Genomic DNA, 25,879 nt, shown 5'->3' with positions numbered 1-25,879 from the left:
GACGAATTGCGTAGGGGTCTATAGTTATTCACAAACGACACTGCGACTTCTAGCACACTGCTCAATTTATGGAATGAGAGACAGGGAGAAGATGCCAAAGTATTGGAGTTGCGCCCGGCTTCCCTGGAGTTGCCACCACCTTGGTTATTTCTAGATGATAGTCCCTAGCTCTGAAGTCACAAGTAGTTGAATTAATTACAATCATTGAATGTCGCAGCCAGATGGAACCCCTGTAGCTCTAAGGTATTATTGGTCAAATAAACAAGGAACAATAATTATAGAAAATTTAACGTCACTAACCGCCAATTAGCAATACGGACATTACTCACCACCTCCTTAAAGTATTTTGTCATCTGCCCGCTTAACTATCAGCCCAACTGTCAGCCCAATAGGATGGATTTCACTCCAGGGTTTATGTGAAAATTCGTTTTTATTGTTGTTGAGCATCTTTTTTTTGGTTTAGATTTAAGTGAAAATTTATAGCTGTTAGGAACAAAGACCACAAGTTGAAGTTTTATGATATTTTTAAAAATACTTAGAAATCTGTGTTAATGTTATCGTTGAGAAAGGAAACGATTTACTTCGATTTACTGGGCTGGAGAATGGAAGAGAGCAGTGTTTTTAATATTTTGAGCAAGTATCCGTCCTTAACTTTTTTGATTGCCTCCATGATGCATTTTGAGAATTTTCAATTTAAAACAACCATTAGGTGTATGTTTTTACAAGTAGAGTTTTGAAGAATGCTAGCAAAATTGGTTGAGGCATCACAAGTTATTAGAAATAAAGTGGTAACCTGGTTTTTAATTTGAAGGTGTAGAAATATTTTTGAATCTTTGTTCACAATTTAAAATAATTTAAGAATTGTTGAAAAGGCAGGGGACATCATTTTTATCTTTCTAAGTAAGTAAAGATAAAATGTTGTCATAAATCATTATTTTGAAGTTTATCTGGTGAGACAGTCAATTTTTGTTTCACAGTGCACACTACACAATGGGTTTATTAACATATAATGGGTTTATTAAGAAATGTATTTGCTTAACCAGGATGTACAAATTTTATTATTTTAGTCAAGTAAAACATCTTAATTTTTCTTTTTAGGTTGTAGAACCCCTGCTAGATTATGACAAAATATAATCCATATAGTCATTGGATTTAGCTGCAAATGGTCACTTTCCACCCTGTGTCTGCTTCAATTAACTTTAGTAAATAAAATAAATTATTAGAGAAAACTTGTTACACAGTTCATATATAATCATGTATTAAAGGTTTATTATCAGGGAAAGACCTCTGATAAGTTAATTAAAAGATACAGTCTTGATAAGGACATTTTATAGGAAAAGAGAATGGTTAGATAATTGTTAAGCTCTAAGAAAGAAAAGAATTTAGGGGTCCTAAATGATAATCTTAACTGATAGCCAACTAGTTCAGTGAGTGGTTGGTTTTCCAGAGCATCTTGATTCCATTGTAATTTATTGGAACTTTGCTTAGGGATTTTTTTCAGGAATTTTCATATTTTCCCAAGAGGGAGTTGTGAATTACATCATCTAAAAAGCTGTCTCCAAGGCCAAGTTTGGGACAGTTTCTTTTCTTTTAAATCATTACGTTTTTTGTAGCTACAAATTCAATCTGAAATTTTCAAAACAAGTCACTGCTTTAAAAATATATATATCTTTTTTAGAATGGCTGTTTTGGACTGAATTGAACACTCTTGACACCAGGCACTTTAAAAATTGTCCTGTCTACATGTTGTCACTCATTATAAAAAAAAAAAAAAGATATTACAAAAGCCCCTTCTCCACTTTTTTCCACCCAGTACACCAACTCCAAGATCTAGATGTTCTCCATCAGGGAAAGGACTCCTGAAGGACATGATACTGGCGAGACTGGGTTCCCTTTTTCACTGAAATAGATTGGACTTCAAAGCAATATCTTAACAAAGAATATGGGCCCTGGTACGACTTCTGACTGTAGCTTAGCCTTTTTTCTTATTTTTAGGTAATAAGGTGCATTTTTAGAGCTTCAAATCTTAGGCAACATGTAAAAATAATGAAAACCCCCTTTTTTTTTTTCTTAAATGAGGACTTTGTCTATATCTGAGCTGTGAAGAATATTTACAGTAAAAAGAAACAGTAAGTGCAATTTTTAAGAAAAATTTTTAAGTGAATTTCTGATTAGTGATTTAAATTGTATATTTAATTTGATTAATATCATCACCTCACGGGTCATATTTTCTGTTTCTTTGTTGTATATTCTGAGGACTGTGCTTTGGTGCACCCTGGATAGATGTGGCTCTTTACTGTCAGAGGAAGAAGACTTAGTATGTCAATACTACTAAATTGAAATGGCAGTGTCTGTCTTTTCATATTCATATCAGCTTCAGTGTCATTCCATCGGTGTTGTTTCAGAAACTTCTTCCTTTCTTTTCCTCACGTATCACATGTCCAGGTTACTATCTTTAGGGTATGAGAATAGTTTTAGTGGCAAGGATAAAACTGATTTCAAGAATACTACCAAAAATAAAACCTGGTATTTGGGCATACACAGTTGTCTTCCCTGTTTTCCCTGTACTTTCTCCTTCTCCCCTCTCCTTTGTCTCCTTACCCCTCCTTTCCCTCTATCTCAGATGTATGCGCGCACGCGCGCTTGCACACACACACACACACACACACACACAGAGAATGAGAGGGAGAGAATTATGTATGCCTTACAGTGCATGACTTCTGTTAAACTGTGTGTATCCAAACCTGTGTGCATCTTAAACCGGCAGTCTCTGAACTGGGCAACATATGTCCTTTACCCTTAACCTTGAGAGGAACATAAAGGCTTTCGGGGCGGGGGGTGGTGGTTATATAGTTAAGGATAGTTTTAGAGTATTAATTCTCAGGTTGTCAACTTGCATGTATTCATTCCTAAGATTGATCTTCCTCAGAGTGTACTGAACTAGACATCTTTTTGCTTTCCTCTTTAGCAGTTGTCCCTCTCTCACTGACAAATATGGGGATACCTTATCTGACCTAAATCTTGATAGTGGTGTTTAGAAAGTGAATAACTGTAATGACTGAGTAGTTAACTCTTTTGCAAAATTGGTGAGTTACAGTTGCTTTAGAAAATAATTGCAGAAGGACCAAATTGGGTTATCAGCTGATCATTAAAAATAATTTTTGAAGCATACCCCTATGTGATTTTTGATATATAACTTATGAGTTCACACAAATGATTATTGCTATAACCAGAAATCATTCACTCCCAAATGTTTGGAATGGAAGAATAAAACATAAAAATAGCATTAACCCGAATTCTAGCAATAAGTAATATTTATTTTTGGGTACATGGCCTAATGAGGGAGGGGGCAGAAGGTCCTGTCCATTTTTTTTATGACATGCATTTCCAATAAAAGCTTTTTATATTTTATAGGCCAGGCTCAGTGGCTCATGCCTGTAATTCCAGCACTTTGGGAGGCTGAGATGGGCCTATCACCTAAGGTCAGGAGTTAAAGACCAGCCTGGCCAACATGGCGAAACTCCATCTCTACTAAAATACAAAAATTACCAAGACATGGTGGCTCACTCCTGTAGTCCCAGCCACCTGGGGAGGCTCAGGCATGAGAATTGCTTAAACTCAGGAAGCAGAGGCCACAGTGAACTGATATTGCACCACTGCACTCCAGCCTGGGTGACAGACCAAGACTCTGTCTCAAAAAAAAAAAAAAAAAAAATCCTTTTTATATTTTATAATAATTATAATTTGTTATATGTTTAATACTCATCAAAAGTGTTGTAGTAATTTAATGAGGACACAGTATTAGAACTTATGTTCTTGGAAATTTTAAAATTTACTTTTTTTGTTTAGGGAAGTATGATAGGGTGATCAATTTAAAATATTTTGAAACACTAGAATACATTATATTGGGATAAGCTAATGTGGAGGAAGTGAGATGGAAATATGAATTCAGGGAAAAGAGGCATGATATCGAGTTCCCAGCTGCTAAAGGAAAGCTTGTTCATGTAATTTTCAAAAAGATGCATGATGGTAGATTTTAAATTACCATGGCATTTACATTTCATTTATAAAAGAAATTATGACTTTGACTCCAGCAGAAAGTTGGGTCCTAGACATGCAATCTGTGTTTCACTAAGAATTTTTTGACTTAAAAATTGGAATTGGTTGCTGACAGAGCTTGCAATAGGAATTGGTTGCTGACAGAGCTTTTTTGTTTGTTTTTTTTTCCAAATAAAACATGAGTGCCATAATTGTCTGCACAATGACAAAATGCAGTGATTTTTCTGGCAGAAACATGGTGAAGAAAAATTAATGGTCCTAGAAAGCCCTTGACATGAAGAATCATAGGGAGAAGAAATGTGAGACCAATCAAAAGGAGAACAGCAACAGAGGAGGTTGGTAGATTGTAAGAGAAGACTCAGTAGAGGGAATCCTATACTTCTTATTAAATGAAGTAAGATAAACCCTCCTCAGAGGCTTTGCGGTTATACTCTTTTGCTATTTGAGATATGAATTTGTTCATTTCTTCAGTATTTGACAAATTATTGAGCACTTATCATGTGCCAGACACTGTTTTAAGCACTGGGATGAAATAGGCAAAATGGCTTTTTTAAAGTACAAGGAGGTAAAACGTATTAGAGAAGCCAGTCACATTGACAAAGAGCTGTGTGAAATTTAACATGATAAGAAATTCTATTTCATGCGGATATCACCACTGATCCCACAGAGATACAAACTATCATTAGAGAATACTATAAACACCTTTACGCAAATAAACTAGAAAATCTAGAAGAAATGGATAAATTCCTTGACACATACACCATCCCAAGACTAAACCAGGAAGAAGTTGAATCCCTGAATAGACCAATAACAGGCTCTGAAATTGAGGCAATAAAGAGCCTACCAATGAAAAAAAAGTCTAGAACCAGACGGATTCACAGCCGAATTCTACCAGAGGTACAAAGAGGAGTTGGTACCATTCCTTCTGAAACTATTCCAATGAATAGAAAAAGAGGGAATCCTCCCTAACTCATTTTATGAGGCCAGCATCATCCTGATACCAAAGCGTGGCAGAGACACAACAAAAAGAGAGAATTTTAGACCAATATCCCTGATAAACGTCGATGCAAAAATCCTCAATAAAATACTGGCAACCCGAATCCAGCAGCACATCAAAAAGCTCATCCACCATGATCAAGTGGGCTTCATCCCTAGGAGGCAAGGCTGGTTCAACATATTCAACATACGCAAATCAATAAACGTAATCCATCATATAAACAGAACCAAAGACAAAAACCACATGATTATCTCAACAGATGCCGAAAAGGCCTTTGACAAAATTCAAAAACCCTTCATGCTAAAAACTCAATAAATTAGGTATTGATAGGACATATCTCAAAATAATAAGAGCTATTTATGACAAACCCACAGCCATACTGAATGGGCAAAAATTGGAAACATTCCCTTTGAAAACTGGCACAAGACAGGGATGCCTTCTCTCACCACTCTTGTTCAACATAGTGTTGGAAGTTCTGGCCGGGGCAATCAGGCAGGAGAAAGAAAGAAAGGGTATTCAATTAGGAAAAGTGGAAGTCAAATTGTCCCTGTTTGCAGATGACATGATTGTATATTTAGAAAACCCCATCGTCTCAGCCCAAAATCTCCTTAAGCTGATAAGCAACTTCAGCAAAGTCTCAGGATACAAAATCAATGTGCAAAAATCACAAGCATTCCTATACATCAATAACAGACAAACAGCCAAATCATGAGTGAACTCCCATTCACAATTGCTTCAAAGAGAATAAAATACCTAGGAATCCAACTTACAAGGGACATGAAGGACCTCTTCAAGGAGAATTACAAACCACTGCTCAATGAAATAAAAGAGGACACAAACAAATGGAAGAACATTCCATGCTCATGGATAGGAAGAATCAATATTGTGAAAATGGCCATACTACCCAAGGTAATTTATAGATTCAATGCCATCCCCATCAAGCTACCAATGACTTTCTTCACAGAATTGGAAAAAACTAAAGTTCATATGGAACCAAAAAGTCCGCATTGCCAAGTCAATCCTAAGCCAAAACAACAAAGCTTGACGCATCATGCTACCTCACTTCAAATTATACTACAAGGCTGCAGTAACCAAAACAGCATGGTACTGGTACCAAAACAGAGATATAGACCAATGGAACAGAACAGAGCCCTCAGAAATAATACCACACATCTACAACCATCTGATATTTGACAAACCTGACAAAAACAAGAAATGGGGAAAGGATTCCCTATTTCATAAGTGGTGCTGGGAAAACTGGCTAGCCATATGTAAAAGCTGAAACTGGATCTCTTCCTTACACCTTACACAAAAATTAATTCAAGATGGACTAAAGATTTAAATGTCAGTCCTAAAACCATAAAAACCCTAGAAGAAAACCTAGGCAATACCATTCAGGACATAGGCATGGGCAAGGACTTCATGTCTAAAACACCAAAAACAATGGCAACAAAAGCCAAAATTGACAAATGGGATCTAATTAAACTAAAGAGCTTCTGCACAGCGTAACAAACTACCATCAGAGTGAACAGGCAACCTACATAATGGGAGAAAATTTTTACAATCTACTCATCTGACAAAGGGCTAATATCCAGAATTGACAAAGAACTTAAACAAATTTACAAGAAAAAAATCAAACAACCCTATCAAAAAGTGGGCAAAGTATATGAACAGACAGTTCTCAAAAGAAGACATTTATGCAGCCAACAGACACATGAAAAAATGCTCGTCATCACTGGCCATCAGAGAAATGCAAATCAAAACCACAATGAGATACCATCTCACACCAGTTAGAGTGGCAATCATTAAAAAGTCAGGAAACAGCAGGTGCTGGAGAGGATGTGGAGCAATAGGAACACTTTTAAACTGTTGCTGGGACTGTAAACTAGTTCAACCGTTGTGGAAGACAGTGTGGCGATTCCTCAAGGATCTAGAAGTAGAAACACTATTTGACCCAGCCATCCCATTACTGCATATATACCCAAAGGATTATAAATCATGCTACTATAAAGACACATGCACACGTATGTTTATTGCGGCACTATTCACAATAGCAAAGACTTGGAACTAACCCAAATGTCCATCAGTGATAGACTGGATGAGGAAAATGTGTCACATATACACCATGGAATACTATGTAGCCATAAAAAGTTATAAGTTCATATCCTTTGTAGGGACAGGGAGGAAGCTGGAAACTATCATTCTCAGCAAGGACAGAAAACCAAACACCACATGTTCTCACTCATAGGCGGGAATTGAACAATGAGAACACTTGGACATAGGGTAGGAACACTACACACCAGGGCCTGTCATTGGGTGGGAGAAGAGGGGAAGGATAGCATTAGGAGATATACCTAATGTAAATGACGAGTTAATGGGTGCAGCACACCAACATGGCACACGTATACATATGTAACAAATCTGCACGTTGTACACATGAACCCTAGAACTTAAAGTATAATTGAAAAAAAAGAAAAAAATAAATTCCCTTTCATTTATTTTTTGCCAATAGTTTCTATATGTGCCTATAAAGAAAAAAAATCAGTTTGTTTCCTACTTAAAATGGGAAGAGAAGAATAAATAATTCTGTTTTGAGGCTTTCATTTACATTATAAAAACCAGGAAGACAAAGCAATTATTCAGAGGAGAGCCATTTTATAAAGCTACAAATAAATAATAATGAAAGGATGACATTAAAGTTCATTAAGATCTATAGAAGGAAGTTAAGCTACATTTTTCAAATAGATTATGTAGCAAAGGAGAAGGAAAACGTCCAATCTCACAACTCACACAATACAGAAGTGAAATTTTTGATTTGGTGTGATGGTTAATTTTATGTGTCAACTTGAAGGTGTGCTGTGGGCTGCCCATGTATTTGGTTAAACATTATTTTTGGGATGTTTTTGAGTGTCTCTGAATAAGATTAGCATTTGAATAGTAGGTGGAGTAAAGCAGATTGCTCTCCACATTGTGAGTGCGCAGCATCATCCAATCCACTGAGGGCTTGACTAGAACCAAAGGTAGACGAAGAGAGAATTCGTGCTCTCTCTGCTTGAATATTTGAGCTGGGACATAAGTTTTCTGCCTGTGGACTAGAATTTATAGCATTGGCTCTTCTGTTTTGCAAGCCTTTGGACTTATACTGAATTATACCACTGACTCTCCTTGTTCTCTAGCTTATATATGACAGATCATGGGAGTTTACCTCCATAATTGCATAGGCCAATTATATAGATATAATACCTAGTTGGTATCTATTTTATATATATACACATATAATGTATAGTGGGTATACATTATATATATAATATATATATATATATCCATACATATATATCTGTACATCCTATTGGTTCTGTTTCTCTACAGAACCCTGACTAATATACTTTGTACTAATTACAAAATTAGATATAGTTTCCTAGAGTAAAGATAAAGACTTTGAATTGCCTATGAATCAGTACTCAAGTGATTCTTAAGTCTCCCTCAAAAATGTGTTATTTATTCACTGAAATTACCTTATTAATTATTTACTCTTGATAGTCGTTCTATATCATTCCCTTTTGGCTTTAATAATCCCTTCCCTCATCCCACAGTCAAATCTGTTCACCTAGTTTTATGGATTTTACTCCTTAGCTGTCTGAACTATTGCAATAGTTTTCATTTAAAAAAATTTTTTCTTCCAACACATTCTTTATATTCATTTCAAAGTGATCTTTATAAACTGTAAATGTTATCATTATACTTCTCTTAAATTCCTGAAATGACTCCTTAACATTTTTTAAAAGGACCTTCTTAATATAGCCGAGCCTCTTTCTCCACCAGCTCTTACAAATACTGCCAACGTAGGCACTGAAATTGGATAACTTTACACACTTAAAAGATTTTCATTCAAGTGACTCTGATTATTCTTTTACAGTATTTAATGTCTTAGATTATCATTGATATTATAAAAATAATTGTCAAATTCTCAGAGAATTGTAGAACCCCAGGAAAACTCTCTAACATCAGTTTGAAAATTATGGATCTGGTTCTCACATGTTTGTCCTTGATCAAAACATATTTTCAAGGGAATCTTATATGTCTGGATAAGGAATTTTACTAGAACATGTTGAGTCTTAAATTTATTTGGAATATGTACCAATAAAGCATCATCACTTTTTCAACATCAAGTGTTGTGTAGTAGAATTCAAAGCAACACATTCCCTTTGTACTCAAAATAGAAAGGTTTTTCTCCATAGACCATCCAAAACTAAGAATTCTCAATGTTCTCTGAAATCTTCATAATAGATTAGATTTCTATCTGAATATTATGGTCAGAAGTTGGAGGAGGAATTTATGTCTCATTTTACCCTCCCCCAGCCAACAATCCTTTTTCTGAAATAATTCAAATTTTCTGTTTGAAAAGTGTTTTGTTTTCCTAACAATTTAGTGTATTTATTGTCTGAAGTGAGATAATGTGTACAAATACCTGTGCTAGATAACAAGTTTAAAGATCAGAGAAAAGACAGAAAACTGTTACTTCCCAGAAATACTTAACTGTACATTGAGAAAGTCACTGATATGTTGAATCTAGTAACTGAGGTGATGGCTCAAAATTAAGTAATTGAGTTTTAGAAGCCAGATTATCCTTTACTTGTATTTTTAAGTTTGAGTCTTAATACTATATTGGATGAAAGGGGAAATGGTCAGATCTGCCACCCAAATTGTCGTGTATTTTAAATTCAGGATTTATTAGTAACAGAAATATGATTTAAAATTATTTGTAACATTTACATTTGTGAAAAATATAACTGTTTTTTGACAATAAGTATTGTATTCATTAAGTTTGAACATTTTTCTATTTTGGTCAATATTTTCTTATGAAGATACAAAACAGTATAAAGAGTCTAAGACAATTAAAATTTTTTCTATGTAACGAAGCAGAAGACAACTAGGATTTTCTTGTAGAGCTAACTTACTTGACAAAAATATGCATGAGAGTGTCTTTGATTTCATGGGTAAAAATAATAGCTTGAGTTGAAGAAAAGAGAAAAAGGCCTAGAGAAAAATATGTATCTTAACATTAAATGAATTACCAGAATGCTTCGTAATCCTTACTTTGTAAAGATAAATTAGCAACAAAAAAAGTTTGAAAGTTTATAAATGATTTTCATCCTTACAAAAACTGTAGAACAAGTTATTCATTGTTTTTTTAGGAGAGAAAAAGCTATAGCGCAATCAGGAAATTATCAACTATAAAATGTAGCATTAGGTGTATTTATGAGATATGTTCATGAAACATTCCCATATGTAAGAGGTAATTAAAGATAGTGTGTTTTTTTCCCCCTATACATCATAGATTATGATCGTCCCATCTTCTCTTGGCTAAGCTTTTGAAAACTTAAATATTGATTATAATTCATAATTTCATTTGGTCACTTCTCATGTTTTAATAAGAAATTTTAGAAAAAATTAGAAATCATTGAAATTTATTTGTTTTGCTAACAGGATGATATGTTTAAAACCAAATATATCAGTAATTACATTAAATGTAAGTAGACTACTCAGAACAAAGTTGTCACTTTGGATTAAGAAAAATCATTGTGTACTGATTATAAGAGATACATGGGAAAGAGTGAAGGAACAGAAAATATTAATAATGTATACATTAAAGTAGCTTGGTATAATTATAGGAAGATGAAACAAAGCAGACTTTCAGGAAAAAAAGTATTACTTCCACCAGAAGATAAAACAATTTTGGCCGGGCGTGGTGGCTCACACCTATAATTCCAGCACTTTGAGAGGCAGAGGTGGGTGTATCACAATGTCAGAAGATCGAGACCATCCTGGCTAACACAGTGAAACCCCATCTCTACTAAAAATACAAAAAAAAAAAAAAATAGCCAGGCATGGTGGCGGGTGCCTGTAGTCCCAGCTACTTGGGAGGCTGAGGCAGGAGAATGGCATCAACCCAGGAGGCAGAGCTTGCAGTGAGCCAAGATTGCACCACTGTGCTGCAGCCTGGGTGACAGAGCAAGACTCTGTCTGAAAAAAAAAAAAAAGCTGTTTGTATGCATCTAAAGAAACAGCCTCATAAGAAATGAAGTAAAAATTGATTAAACCAAGGGGCAAATCTATAAGTAGATTTTAATATACATCCCTCAGTAACTGATAGAATTAAACAGGAAAATAATGCATTAAGAAAAGAGATAACTGGATTTAAAACGATTTACATCACAGCCACTAGGATGGCTATTATCAAAAAAACAAAAACAAAAACAGAAAATAACTATCCTAAAACTCATACGGCATGTCAAGGGACCTTGAAAAGAAAAGAAAGCAGGAAGACTCATACATTCTGATTTCAAAAATTACCACTAAGCTACATTAATCAAAACAGTATGGTACTGGCATAAAGATAGACATATAGACCAATAGAATTAGAATAAAGGGCCCAGGAAACTTATTTATGTTTCATGTGCACCTAACACACATGGCCCAAATATAACTTTAGGCTATATGTGTTAGGCACATATGAAACATAAATTTTGTGTTTAAGCTTTGGTCCCATCCTCAAGATGTATTTTTATGTATATACAGATATTCTAAAATCAAAAAAAAGGTCAAAAATCGGAAATGCTCTAGTCTCAAGCATTTCGAATAAGGGATATTCAACTAGTACTGGCATAAAGACAGACACACAGACCAATGGAACAGAATGGAGAGCCCAGAAATAAGCCTACACACTATGGTAAAATTACCTTCAACAAAGATGCCAGAACTACAAAATAGGTAAAGGATAGTCTCTTTCAACAAGTAGTGTTGAGAAAACTGGATATTCACATGCGAAAGAATGAAATTGGACCTTTATCTTACACCATACACAAAAGTGTACTCAAAATATATTAAAAGAAGCATATGAAAAATATAAGGAATGAAGCTATAAAACTCTAGAAAAAAATGTAGGGGAAGAGCTTCATAACATTGGTCTTGGTGATGATTTCTTGGATATGACACCAAAAGCACAGGAATAAAAGCAAAAATAAACAAGTGGGACTATATCAAACTTAAAAGTATCTTCACAGCAAAAGAAACAACAGAGTGAAAAGGAAACCTATAGAATGGAAGAAAATATTTGCAAACCATGCATCTGATAGGGGATTAATATCAAGAATATATAAGAAATTCACAATGTAATAGCAAAAAAAAAACCTGGTTAAAAATGGCAAAGGACTTGATTAGACATTTTTCTAAAGAAGATATACAGATGGCAAGGTTATATGAAAAGATACTCGACATCACTAAATATCAGGGAAATGTAAATCAAAAACAATGAGCTGTACCCTCATACCTGTTAGGATGGCTATAATTTTTTTTAAAGGCAGAAAATAAGTGTTGGTGAGGATGTGGAGAAATTGGCATCCTTGTGCACTGTTGGTGGGAATATAAAATGGTGCAGCTGCTGTGGAAAATGTTATAGAGGTTCCCCCAAATTAAAAGTGGAACTGCCTTGTAATCCAGCAATCCTACTTCAAAGGTATTTATCCAAAAGTATTACCAAGAAGATATGGAAGAGATACCTACATTCTCGTGTTCATTGCAGTCACTCACAGAGACCAAAAGGTGGATACAAACTAAATGTCCATAAGCAGATAAATGGATAAAGAAAATGTGGTGTATACATGGAATAGAATATCCTTCAGCCTTAAAAATGTTTCAGTTATTCAAGATGAAAATGTTCTTGAGATCCATTGTACAACAATGTGAATATAGTTGACAATACTGTACACTTAAAACTTTTAAAGAATAGGTTTCATATTATATTATTAAAAAATAGTTCAATAGAAGCCACAGAATGGGAGATATTATCCAGAATCTACAAGGAACTTAAGTGTACAAACAAAAAACAACCCCATTAAAAAATGGTTAAAGGGCATGAACAGACACTTTTCAAAAGAAGACATACATGCAGCCAACAAGCATATGAGAAAATGCTCAATATCATTATTACAGAAGTGCAAATCAAATCCACAATGAGATACAATCTCCCACCAGTCAGAATGGCTATCACTAAAAGGTAAAAAAATGACAAATGCTGGCGAGGTTGTGGAGAAAAGAGAACACATATACTGCTGCTGGGAGTGTAAATTAGTTCAACCATTGTGGAAAGTAGTGTGGCAGTTCCTCAAAGAACTGAAAATAGAACTACTATTTAGCCTAGCAATCCCATTTCATATCCAAAGAAATATAAATTGTTCTATTATAAAGACACATGCATGTGTATGTTGAGCACTATTCACAGTAGCAAAGACAATGAATCAACCTAAATGCCCATAAGTAGTAGCATGGATAAAGAAAATATGGTACATATACACCATGGAATACTTTGCAGTCATAAAAAAGAATGAGATGACATCCTTTGCAGGAACATGGGTGGAGCTGGAGGCCATTATCGTTAGCAACTAACACAGGAACAGAAAACCAAATACCACATGTTCTCAGTTATAAGTGGGAGATAAATGATGAGACCACATGGACAGAAAGGAGAACAACAATCCTGGGGCCTACTTGTGGGGGAGGGTGGTAGGGAGAGGTTCAGGAAAAAAAACAAAGCTGTTGGGTACTATGCTTAGTACCCAGGTGAGGAAATAATCTGTACACCGAACTCCTGAGTCACAAGTTTCCCTGTCTAACATGTACCCCTGAACCTAAAATAAAAGTTAAAATATTTTTTTAAAAAAAGAATAACAAAATAACTGATATCTAGAATATACAAAACTTTATTTAATAATAACACAATGACAATGAAGTAGAAAAATGGTCAAGAGACTTGAACAAGTACTTTACCAAAGAGGATTTCCCAGTGGCCAATAAAAAGGAAAAGAGAAAGTACTTAGTTTTTCTTATAATAGCACTGGGCTTATTCTCATTCTTGGCAGATTGTTTCTACACTTTGAATGAACATATTAATATTAACCATATCTTTTATTTTTTATATTCTGATGCTTTGACATTCTGGTGTTTTGCTGACCCTAGAAGCACAGCCCCTCTCAGTGTTTGCCCATTTGTAGAGATAGTAAACGACGGGCCTTAGAATGTACTTTTCCAATGCAGATCAAACAATCCAGAGCCCACACCCCAACCACCTCCTTTATCAAGCTCTCACTCTCCATACCACTATTTACCTGTGCTAATCACCCCAGAGATAGGTACCAGAAAACTAGGGTCAGCCCTTATGTCCCAGAGCTTCCTGAAATCATTAAAACTAGCCAATCTTAAACCTTATGGCTTGCCTTTCCCACTCCTTCTCATAGAAACCACAATTAAACTTCTGCTCACAGTCCTCCCTCTCCCTCTGCCTCCTGACTGATCCTAGTCCTTCCTCATCTAGCCCTCTGTGGGGGTGCACACTCCCTCCTTTTGTGAATAATAAACTGTCTTTTCACAATGGCAAGTATCTTGTCATCTGTCAGCCTTACTCTATCTCAAATTTCATGTTAATATCCTATATTTTAAATATAGTCTTCCTATAATCCATATACTGTCCTAATCCAAATTCAGTTACTCATCTGTTAAATGTAAGTAGAATCACAGTAAGATCACTACCCACTGGAATGGCTAAAATGAAAAAGACTGATAGTATCAAGTAATAGCAAAAATGTGGAATGACAGAAACTTTTATATATTCTTCATGGCAGTATAAGTTGGTACAACCACTTTGAAAAGTAATTGGCCTTATCTATTATGTATGACCCAGCAATTCCATTTATAGGTATATATCCAACTGTTAAGTGTGCACATTGCACCAAAAGACATAGACATATATAAAAACGTTCTTTTTTTTTTAGCATCACATTTTCTTTATTTCCTCATTGGCTGGTGGGTATTTGTGCCCATTCCATATTTTTACATTGCAAATTGTACTGCTATAAACATACCTGTGTAAGTGCCTTTTTAATACAATGACGCTTTTTTCTCTGGGTAGATACCCAGTAGTGGGATTGCTGGATCAAATGGTAGTTCTTCTTTTAGTTTAATCTCCATACTGTTTGTCATACTGATTGTATTACTTTAGATTCCCACCAACAGTGTAAAAGTATTCCCTTTTCACCACATCCATGCTAACATCTATTATTTTTTAATTTTTAAATTATGGCCATTTTTTTTTATTATACTTTAAGTTTTAGGGTACATGTGCACAACATGCAGGTTAGTTACATATGTATACATGTGCCATGTTGGTGTGCTGCACCCATTAACTCATCATTTAACATTACGTATATCTCCTAATGCTATCCCTCCCCCCTCCCCCAACCCCACAACAGTCCCTGGTGTGTGATGTTCCCCTTCCTGTGTCCATGTGTTCTCATTGTTCAATTCCCACCTATGAGTGAGAACATGCTGTGTTTGGTTTTTTGTCCTTGCGATAGTTTGCTGAGAATGATGGTTTCTAGCTTCATCTATGTCCCTACAAAGAACATGAGCTCATCATTTTTTATGGCTGCATAGTATTCCATGGTGTATATGTGCCACATTTTCTTAATCCAGTCTATCGTTGTTGGACATTTGGGTTGGTTCCAAGTCTTTGCTATTGTGAATAGTGCCGCAGTAAACATACGTGTGCATGTGTCTTTATAGCAGCATGATTTATAATCCTTTGGGTATATACCCAGTAATGGGATTGCAGGGTCAAATGGTATTTCTAGTTCTAGATCCCTGAGGAATCGCCACACCGACTTCCACAATGGTTGAACTGATTTACAGTCCCACTAACAGTGTAAAAGTGTTCCTATTTCTCCACATCCTCTCCAGCACCTGTTGTTTCCTGACTTTTAATGATTGCCATTCTAACTGGTGTGAGATGGTATCTCATTGTGGTTTTGATTTGCATTTCTCTGATGGCCAGTGATGATGAACGTTTTTTCATGTGTCTTTTGATTCCATAAATGTCTTCTTTTGAGAAGTGTCTGTTCATATCCTTTGTCCAATTTTGATGGGGTTGTTTGATTTTTTCTTGTAAATTTGTTTGAGTTCATTGTAGATTCTGGACATTAGCCCTTTGTCAGATGGATAGATTGCAAAAATTTTCTCCCATTCTGTAGGTTGGCTGTTCACTCTGATGGTGGTTTCTTTTGCTGTGCAGAAGCTCTTTAGTTTAATTAGATCCCGTTTGTCAATTTTGGCTTTTATTGCCATTGCTTTTGGTGTTTTAGACATGAAGTCCTTGCCCATGCCTATGTCCTGAATGGTATTGCCTAGGTTTTCTTCTAGGGTTTTTATGGTTTTAGGTCTAACATGTAAGTCTTTAATCCATCTTGAATTAATTTTTGTATAAGGTGTAAGGAAGTGATCCAGTTTCAGCTTTCTACATATGGCTAGCCAGTTTTCCCAGCACCATTTATGAAATAGGGAATCCTTTCCCCATTTCTTGTTTTTGTCAGGTTTGTCAAAGATCAGATGGTTGTAGATATGCAGCATTATTTCTGAGGGCTCTGTTCTGTTCCATTGGTCTATATCTCTGTTTTGGTACCAGTACCATGCTGTTTTGGTTACTGTAGCGTTGTAGTATAGTTTGAAGTGAGGTAGCATGATGCCTCCAGCTTTGTTGTTTTGGCTTAGGATTGACTTGGCAAAGTGGGCTCTTTTGGTTCCATATGAACTTTAAAGTAGTTTTTTCCAATTCTGTGAAGAAAGTCATTGGTAGCTTGATGGGGATGGCATTGAATCTATAAATTACCTTGGGCAGTATGGCCATTTTCATGATATTGATTCTTCCTACCCATGAGCATGGAATATTCTTCCATTTGTTTGTATCCTCTTTTATTTCATTGAGCAGTGTTTTGTAGTTTTCCTTGAAGAGGTCCTTCATGTCCCTTGTAAGCTGGATTCCTAGGTATTTTATTCTCTTTGAAGCAATTGTGAATGGGAGTTCACTCATGATTTGGCTTTCTGTCTGTTATTGGTGTATAAGAATGCTTGTGATTTTTGCACATTGATTTTGTATCCTGAGACTTTGCTGAAGTTGCCTATCAGCTTAAGGAGATTTGGGGCTGAGACAATGGGGTTTTCTAGATATACAATCATGTCATCTGCAAACAGGGACAATTTGACTTCCTCTTTTCCTAATTGAATACCCTTTATTTCCTTCTCCTGCCTGAGTACCCTGGCCAGAACTTCCAACATTATGTTGAATAGGAGTGGTGAGAGGGGGCATCCCTGTTTTGTGCCAGTTTTCAAAGGGAATGCTTCCAGTTTTTGCCCATTCAGTATGATATTGGCTGTGGATTTGTCATAGATAGCTCTTATTATTTTGAAATACGTCCCATCAATACCTAATTTATTGAGAGTTTTTAGCCTGAAGCGTTGTTGAATTTTGTCAAAGGCCTTTTCTGCATCTATTGAGATAATCATGTGGTTTTCGTCTTTGGTTCTGTTTATATGCTGGATTATGTTTACTGATTTGCGTATGTTGAACCAGCCTTGCATCCTATTGATGAAGCCCACTTGATCATGGTGAATAAGCTTTTGATGTGCTGCTGGATTCGGTTTGCCATTATTTTATTGAGGATTCTTGCATGGATGTTCATCAGGGATATTGGTCTAAAATTCTCTTTTTTTGTTGTGTCTCTGCCAGGCTTTGGTATCAGGATGATGCTGGCCTCATAAAATGAGTTAGGGAGGATTCCCTCTTTTTCTATTCATTGGAATAGTTTCAGAAGGAATGGTACCAGCTCCTCCTTGTACCTCTGGTAGAATTTGGCTGTGAATCTGTCTGGTCCTGGACTGTTTTTGGTTGGTGAGCTATTAATTATTGCCTCAATTTCAGAGCCTGTTGTTGGTCTATTCAGGGATTCGCCTTCTTCCTGGTTTAGTTTTGGAGGGTGTATGTGTCAAAGAATTGATCCATTTCTTCTAGATTGTCTGGTTTATTTGCATAGATATGTTTATACTATTCTCTGATGGTAGTTTTTATTTCTGTGGGATCAGTGGTGATATCCCCCTTATCATTTTTTATTGCTTCTATTTTATTCTTCTCTCTTTTCTTCTTTATTGTGGTCTATCAATTTTGTTGATCTTTTCAAAAAACCACCTCCTGGATTCATTGATTTTTTGAAAGGTTTTTTGTGTCTCTGTTTCCTTCAGGTCTGCTCTGATCTTAGTTATTTCTTGCCTTCTGCTAGCTTTTGAATGTGTTTGCTCTTGCTTCTGTAGTTCTTTTAATTGTGATGTTAGGGTGTCAATTTTGGATCTTTCCTGCTTTCTCTTGTGGGCATTTAGTGCTATAAATTTCCCTCTACACACTGCTTTGAATGTGTCCCAGAGATTCTGGTACGTTGTGTCTTTGTTCTCGTTGGTTTCAAAGAACATCTTTATTTCCGCCTTCATTTCATTATGTACCCAATAATCATTCAGGAGCAGGTTGTTCTGTTTCCATGTAGTTGAGCGGTTTTGAGTGAGTTTCTTAATCCTGAGTTCTCGTTTGATTGCACTGTGGTCTGAGAGACAGTTTGTTATAATTTCTGTTCTTTCACATTTGCTGAGGAGTGCTTTACTTCCAACTGTGTGGTCAATTTTGGAATAGGTGTGGTGTGGTGCTGAAAAGAATGTATATTCTGTTGATTTGGGGTGGAGAGTTCTGTAGATGTCTATTAGGTCCGATTGGTGCAGAGCTGAGTTCAATTCCTGGATATCCTTCTTAACTTTCTGTCTCGTTGATCTGTCTAATCTTGACAGTGGGGTGTTAAAGTCTTCCATTATTGTTGTATGGGAGTCTAAGTCTCTTTGTAGGTCTTTAAGGACTTGCTTTATGAATCTGGCTGCTCCTGTATTGCGTGCATATATATATAGGATAGTTAGCTCTTCTTGTTGAATTGATCCCTTTACCATTATATAATGGCCTTCTTTGTCTCTTTTGATCTTCGTTGGTTTAAAGTCTGTTTTATCAGAGACTAGGATTGCAACCCCTGCCTTTTTTTGTTTTCCATTTGCTTGGTAGATCTTCCTCCATCTCTTTATTTTGAGCCTATGTGTGTCTCTGCACGTGAGATGGGTTTCCTGAATACACCACACTGATGGGTCTTGACTCTTTATCCAGTTTGCCAGTCTGTGTCTTTTAATTGGAGCATTTAGCCCATTTACATTTAAGGTTAATATTGTTATGTGCGAATTTGATCCTGTCATTTTGATGATAGCTGGTTATTTTTCTCATTTTTGATGCAGTTTTTTCCTAGCCTCGATGATATTTACAATTTGGCATGTTTTTGCAGTGGCTGGTACTGGTTGTTCCTTTCCATATTTAGTACTTCCTTCAGGAGGTCTTGTAGGGCAGGCCTGGTGGTGACAAAATCTCTCAGCATTTGCTTGTGTGTAAAGTATTTTATTTCTCCTTCACTTATGAAGCTTAGTTTGGCTGGATATGAAATTCTGGGTTGAAAATTCTTTTCTTTAAGAATGTTGAATATTGGCCCCCACTGTCTTCTGGCTTGTAGGGTTTCTGCCGAGAGATCAGCTATTAGTCTGATGGGCTTCCCTTTGTGGGTAACCTGACCTTTCTCTCTGGCTGCCCTTAACATTTTTTCCTTCATTTCAACGTTGGTGAATCTGACAATTTTGTCTCTTGCAGTTGCTCTTCTTGAGGAGTATCTTTGTGGCATTCTCTATGTTTCTTGAATTTGAATGTTGGCCTGCCTTGCTAGATTGGGGAAGTTCTCCTGGATAATATCCTGCAGAGTGTTTTCCAACTTGGTTCCATTCTCCTCGTCACTTTCGCCAATCAGACATAGATTTGGTCTTTTCACATAGTTCCATATTTTTTGGAGGCTTTGTTCATTTCTTTTTGTTCTCTTTTCTCTAAACTTCTCGCTCACTTCATTTCATTCGATCTTCTATCACTGATACCCTTTCTTGCAGTTGATTGAATCGGCTACTGAGGCTTGTGCATTCATGACGTAGTTCTCGTGCCTTGGTTTTCAGCTCCATCAGGTCCTTTAAGGACTTCTCTGCATTGGTTATTCTAGTTATCCATTCATCTAATTTTTTTTCAAGGTTTTTAACTTCTTTGTGATGGGTTCGAACTTCCTCCTTTAGCTCAGAGTAGTTTAATCGTCTGCAGCCTTCTTCTTTCAACTCGTCAAAGTCATTCTCCATCCAGTGTTGTTCCGTTGCTGGTGAGGAGCTGCATTCCTTTGGAGGAGGAGAGGCACTTGATTTTTAGTTTCCAGTTTTTCTGCTCTGTTTTTTCCCCATGTTTGTGGTTTTATCTACCTTTGGTCTTTGATGATGGTGACGTACAAATGGGGCTTTGGTGTGGATGTCCTTTCTGTTTGTTAGTTTTCCTTCTAACAGTCAGGACCCTCAGCTGCAGGTCTGTTGGAGTTTGCTGGAGGTCCACTCCAGACGCTGTTTACCTGGGTATCAGCAGCAGAGGCTGCAGAACAGCAGATATTGGTGAACAGCAAATGTTGTTGCCTGATCGTTCCTCTGGAAGTTTTGTCTCAGAGGAGTACCTGGCCGTTGTGAAGTGTCAACCTGCCCCTACTGGGGGGTGCCTCCCAGTTAGGCTACTCGGGGTTCAGGGACCCACTTGAGCAGGCAGTCTGTCCATTCTCAGATCTCCGGCTGTGTGCTGGGAGAACCATTACTCTCTTCAAAGCTGTCAGACAGGGACATTTAAGTCTGCAGAGGATTCTGCTGCCTTTTGTTTGGCTATGCCCTGACCCCAGAGGTGAAGTCTACAGAGGCAGGCAGGCCTCCTTGAGCTGCGATGGGCTCCACCTAGTTGGAGCTTCCCGGCTGCTTTGTTTACCTACTCAAGCCTTGCCAATGGTGGGCGCCCCTCCCCCAGCCTCGCTGCTGCCTTGCAGTTTGATCTCACACTGCTGTGCTAGCAATGAGTGAGGCTCCGTGGCCATAGGACCCTGTGAGCCAGGCGCAGGATATAATCTCCTGGTGTGCCGTTTGCTAAGACCATTGGAAAAGCACAGTATTAGGGTGGGAGTGACCTGATTTTCCAGGTGCCATGTGTCACCCCTTTCTTTGACTAGGAAAGGGAATTCCCTGACCCCTTGAGCTTCCTGGGTGAGGTGATGCTTCTCCCTGCTTCAGCTAATGCTCGGTGCACTGCACCCACTGTCCTGCACCCACTTTCTGACACTCCCCATTGGGATGAACCAGGTACCTCAGTTGGAAATGCAGAAATCACCCATCTTCTGCATCGCTCACGCTGGGAGCTGTAGACTGGAGTTGTTCCTATTTGGCCATCTTGGCTCCACCCCTAAAAACATTCACTGTGGCATAACAACCCTAAACTGGTGATCTAAATAGCTAGCAATATTACAGTAGATAAATAAGTTGTGGTATATTTTCATAATGGAATATTCTCTAGGAATGAAAATGAATAAACTAGCTACAAGCAGTAGCATGGAGGCATCTCATATGGGCACAAAAGTGTACATTATGATATACTTTATATGAAAATCAAAGCAGAGAAATAAAACTATTAGAAGTCATGATAATGGCTAGTATTGGGGAGAAGAAAGACGGTAGTGACTAGGGAGAGGTTATAAGATTTCTAAGGTGGTGTTTATGTTCTAATCCTTAAACTGGATGTTGGTTACATGACTATATTCACTTTGTGATGATTCATTGAGCCATGCAGTTATAATTCATGAACTTTCTCTGCTAATTTTTATAAAGGTTTTTGTTTTTGTTTTTGAGATGGAGTTTCACTCTTGTTTCCCAGGCTGGGGTGCAATGGTGTAATCTTGGCTCAACGCAACCTCTGCCTCACTGATTCAAGAAATTCTCCTGTCTCAGCCTCTTGAGTAGCTGGTATTACAGGCATGCACCACCATGCCCAGCTAATTTTGTATTTTTAGTAGAGATGAGGTTTCTCCATGTTGGTCAGGATGGTCTTGGAACTACCAATCTCAGGTTATCCGCCCGCCTCAGCCTCCCAAAGTGCTGTGATTACAGGTGTCAGCCACTGTGCCTGACCTATTAAGTTTTTTTTTTAACTATAATTAGTTACAGAGTTATGTTTCCTTTAAACATCAAACATTCTTAGGTTCGGAATATTAGACTTTGAATTTATCATAGTATTGATAAATGTATACATTTGAGAGTAAATCATATAAAATATTCTACCTAAGTTATGTGTTGATGCTTATTGCTTGATTTTATTACAACATTCTACCGGTTTTGTTAAAGAAGAAATTTTTCTGACACTTGTTAAAATGGTAAGGAAATCTTTATTCAAGACTATTGCAATAGGTATATGATAAGAGGTGAGAGAAATCAGAATAAAACAAGAACAACTGGGGATTTACAGCCAAGGAGCATGGTAAAGGGGTCAGTGGATAGAAAATTACTGGGAGGAGAAATCAAGTGTAGGGGGATTTTGCTAAATTGACTTGATAAGAGTCTTACTAAAGGCCAAGGAGTTATACATCAAAGGAAGTTGACCAAATATCAGGAGTGATCAGCTTGGTATAGTGGCTCATGTCTGCAATCCCAGCTACTCAGAAGTCTAAGGTGGGAGGATCACTTGAGCCCAGGAGTTAGAGGCTACAGTGAGCTATGATTGTGCCACTGCAGTCTAGCCTGGGCAACAGAGAAAGACCCATCTCAAGCAAACAAACAAATAAATAAATAATAAATAAATGATTGATCAATATTAAGGATGGGAGGGCTCTCAGTAAACTAACTTAACTGGATTCTTTGCTAGGACTGGGTTGCAGAGGCCAAAGACAGGACAGGGTGGGTGGGGGTTGGTGGCAGATGTGATCAAGCTCCAGGCCTAGAGGAAAAGAGGCCTTAGAGGAGCCTGATTAAAGTTTAGTCAAAGGGAGAGTCTTTGCCAGTTTCTTCTTCTCTTTCTCCTCCTTTCTTCTTCTCTCGTTTGTTCTTTCTTCTTCTTCTTCCTTCTTCTTTCCTCCTCCTCCTCCTGTTCCTCCTCCTTCTCCTCCTCCTCCTTCTCCTCCTGCCCCTCCTCCTCCTTCTCTTCCTGCCCCTCCTCTTCCTTCTTCTTCCTTTCTTCATTTTTTGTTGTAATAATATGGGCTTAATCTTGTTCTTGGCAGAATGGTTCCATACTTTAATTACCTTGCTAAAATTCATACTACCGTAATTATATTCAATTAATATAGTAATTGAAGGACTTATATTGATAAAAGACAATGATTATGAAGATTGTTGGATGTAGTTAGAGATTTATGTGAAATATTCACTTGGCCATAATATTAAAGAGCCATAGTCTATAGTATATTTTTTTGTGATATAAAGACATGAACATTTTTAGAAGCTTAAGAGAATCATCAGTTTTTTTAGAAAAGGAAAATAAGCAAATCATGAAATGTTAACAGCCCAAATATCTAAAGGTTGAATATTATTTCATCAGGGAATGAAATAATAACTTTTTAAAAATAAATTTTTTTCTTCAATTAGAAAGGTTTAAAAAGTGCCTATTGAAAAACTGGCAAAGTAAAACTACAGTGTAGCCATTTGTATTAATACATTTTGAAGTACATTCTGCTAGTCTTTTTCTGTGCATTATTTACAACCTTTTTTGGCAACTTGTCCTTTATTTTATTTTAATAGGTTCAGAGGATACGAGTGCAGTTTTGTTACATAGATAGATATATTGCCTAGCTTTGTTGTATTGGCTTTTAGTGTACCCATCACATGAATAATGAACATTGTATCCAAACCTCACCCCTTTCCCTACCTCTCCCTATTTAGAGTCCCCAGTGTCTATTATTACCCTCTGTAGTTCCATGTGTACCCATTGTTTAGCTCTCACTTACAAGTGAGAACTTGTGGTATTTGATTTTCTGTTTCAATTATTTCAGTTAGGATAATGGCCTCCAGTTCCATCTATTGTTGCAAAAGACACGATTTCATTCTTTTTTATGGCTGCATAATATTCCATGGTCTATATCTATTTATCCATATCTATATCTGTCTATCTACACAGACCCTCTACATTTTCTTTATTCACCCATTGATAGACACTTAGGGTGATTCCATAATTTGGCTATTGTGAATAGTGTTACAATAAACATGAGAGTGAAGCTATCTCTTTGATACAATGATTTCCTTTCTTTTGGATATGTATCCAGTAGTGGGATTACTGGATCATATGGTAGTCTTTAGTTTTTTTGAGGGACATCTATGCTGTTTTACATAGCGGCTATACTAATTTACATTTCCACCAAAAGAATAGGAGGGTTTCCCTTTCTCCACATCCTTACCAGCATTTATTTTTTGTCCTTTTAATAAAAGCCATTTTAACTGGGGTGGGATGATATCTCATTGTGGTTTTGATTTGCATTTTCCTGATGATTACTGATGTTGAGCCTTTTTTCATATACTTATTGGCCATTTGTATGTTGTTGTTGTTGTTGTTGTTGTTTTTTGAGACGGAGTCTTGCTCTGTTGCCCAGGCTGAAGGGCAGTGGTGAGTGGTGCAATCTCTGGCTCACTGCAAGCTCTGCTTCCTAGGTTCAAGTGATTCTCCTGCCTCAGCCTCCCGAATAGCTGGGATTACAGGTGTGCGCCACTATGCATGGCTAATTTTTGTATTTTTGGTAGAGATAGGATTTCACCATCTTGGCCAGGGTGGTCTTGAACTCCTGACTTCAGGTGATCCACCCCTTCACCCTCCCAAAGAGTTGGGATTACAGGTGTGACCCACCGCACCTGGCTCCATTTGTATGTCTTTTAAGAAATGTCTACTCAGATCTTTTGCCCATTTTAAAATTAGATTTGTTTGTTTGTTTTTGTTTGTTTGTTTTTTTCTGTTGTTTGAGATCCCTATAGATTCTGGTTATTAATCCCATCTCAGATGGATAGTTTGAAAATATTTTCTCTAGTTCTGTAGGTTTTCTCTTCACTTTGTTGATTGCTGTGCAGAAGCTTTTTGGCTTCATGTGATCTTATTTATTTTTGCTTTTGTTGCCTGTGCTTTTGCTGTCTTACGCGATAAAATGTTTGCCCAGACCAATGTCCTCAAGCATTTCCCTAGTGTTTTCTTGTAGTAGTTTCATGGATTCACATCCTAGATTTAAGTCTTTAGTCCATTTTGATTTGATTCTTGTATATGGTGAGTGATAGGACACTAATTTTATTCTTTTGCATATGGTTATCTAGTTTACCCAGCATGATTTGTTGAAGAGGCTGTCCTCTTCCCAGTGTATGTTCTCACTACCTTTGTCACAAATGAGCTGACTGTAAATAGGTAGCATTATTTCTGGGTTCTCTATTCTGTTTAATTAGTCTGTGGGTCTATTTTTATGTGGCTTTTGTTACTTTGGCTTTGTGTAGTATATTTTGAACTCAGGTAGTGTGATGCTGCCAATTTAGTTGTTTTTGCTCAGGATTGCTTCAGGCCCTATTTTGGTTCCATATAAATGTTAGGTTTATTTTTTCTATTTCTATGAAAAATCTCATTGGTAGATTGATAGGGATTATATTGAATTTGTAGGTTGCTTTGGGTAGTATTATCATTTTAATTGTATTAATTTTTGCAGACTATGAGTATAGGATGTCTTTTCATTTCTTGTATGTTCTTTTCATCAGTGTTTTTTTCCTCAACTGTTTTTTCTTGTATAGATCTTTCATTTATTTGGTTAAATTGATTCCTAGGTATTTTATATTTTTTGTAGGTATTGTAAATGGGATTGCTTTCTTGAGTTCTTTTTCAGATTGTTCACTGTTGGCATATATAAATGCTACTGATTTTTGTATGTTGGTTTTGTATCCACAACTTTACTGAATTTGCTTAACAGGTTTTTGTTAATTTTTGTTGATTTTTCTTTCTGGATGATCTGCGTGTTACCAAGAGTG

At 36.7% G+C, this 25,879-nt stretch overlaps 2 protein-coding genes across 5 annotated transcripts in view; both read left to right on the top strand.

Moving 5' to 3' along the window:
- The window catches only part of CMC1 (C-X9-C motif containing 1), a 112,165-nt gene extending 108,620 nt beyond the window's left edge, over positions 1 to 3,545 (top strand). For both annotated transcript variants that reach the window (XR_010120272.1, XR_010120277.1), the window contains one exon: positions 1,814 to 3,545. The gene's annotated coding sequence lies outside the window, so the exon portion shown is untranslated. The remainder of the gene's footprint in view (positions 1 to 1,813) is intronic.
- The window catches only part of RBMS3 (RNA binding motif single stranded interacting protein 3), a 1,708,877-nt gene that overhangs the window by 340 nt on the left and 1,682,658 nt on the right, over positions 1 to 25,879 (top strand). The window lies entirely within an intron of this gene.

The sequence above is a fragment of the Symphalangus syndactylus genome, chromosome 1 (genome assembly GCF_028878055.3).
Source record: "Symphalangus syndactylus isolate Jambi chromosome 1, NHGRI_mSymSyn1-v2.1_pri, whole genome shotgun sequence".
Classification (NCBI taxonomy): Eukaryota; Metazoa; Chordata; class Mammalia; order Primates; family Hylobatidae; genus Symphalangus; species Symphalangus syndactylus.
The sequence above is the reverse complement of the archived record's forward strand: the minus strand, read 5'-3'. Positions and strand labels throughout refer to the sequence as shown.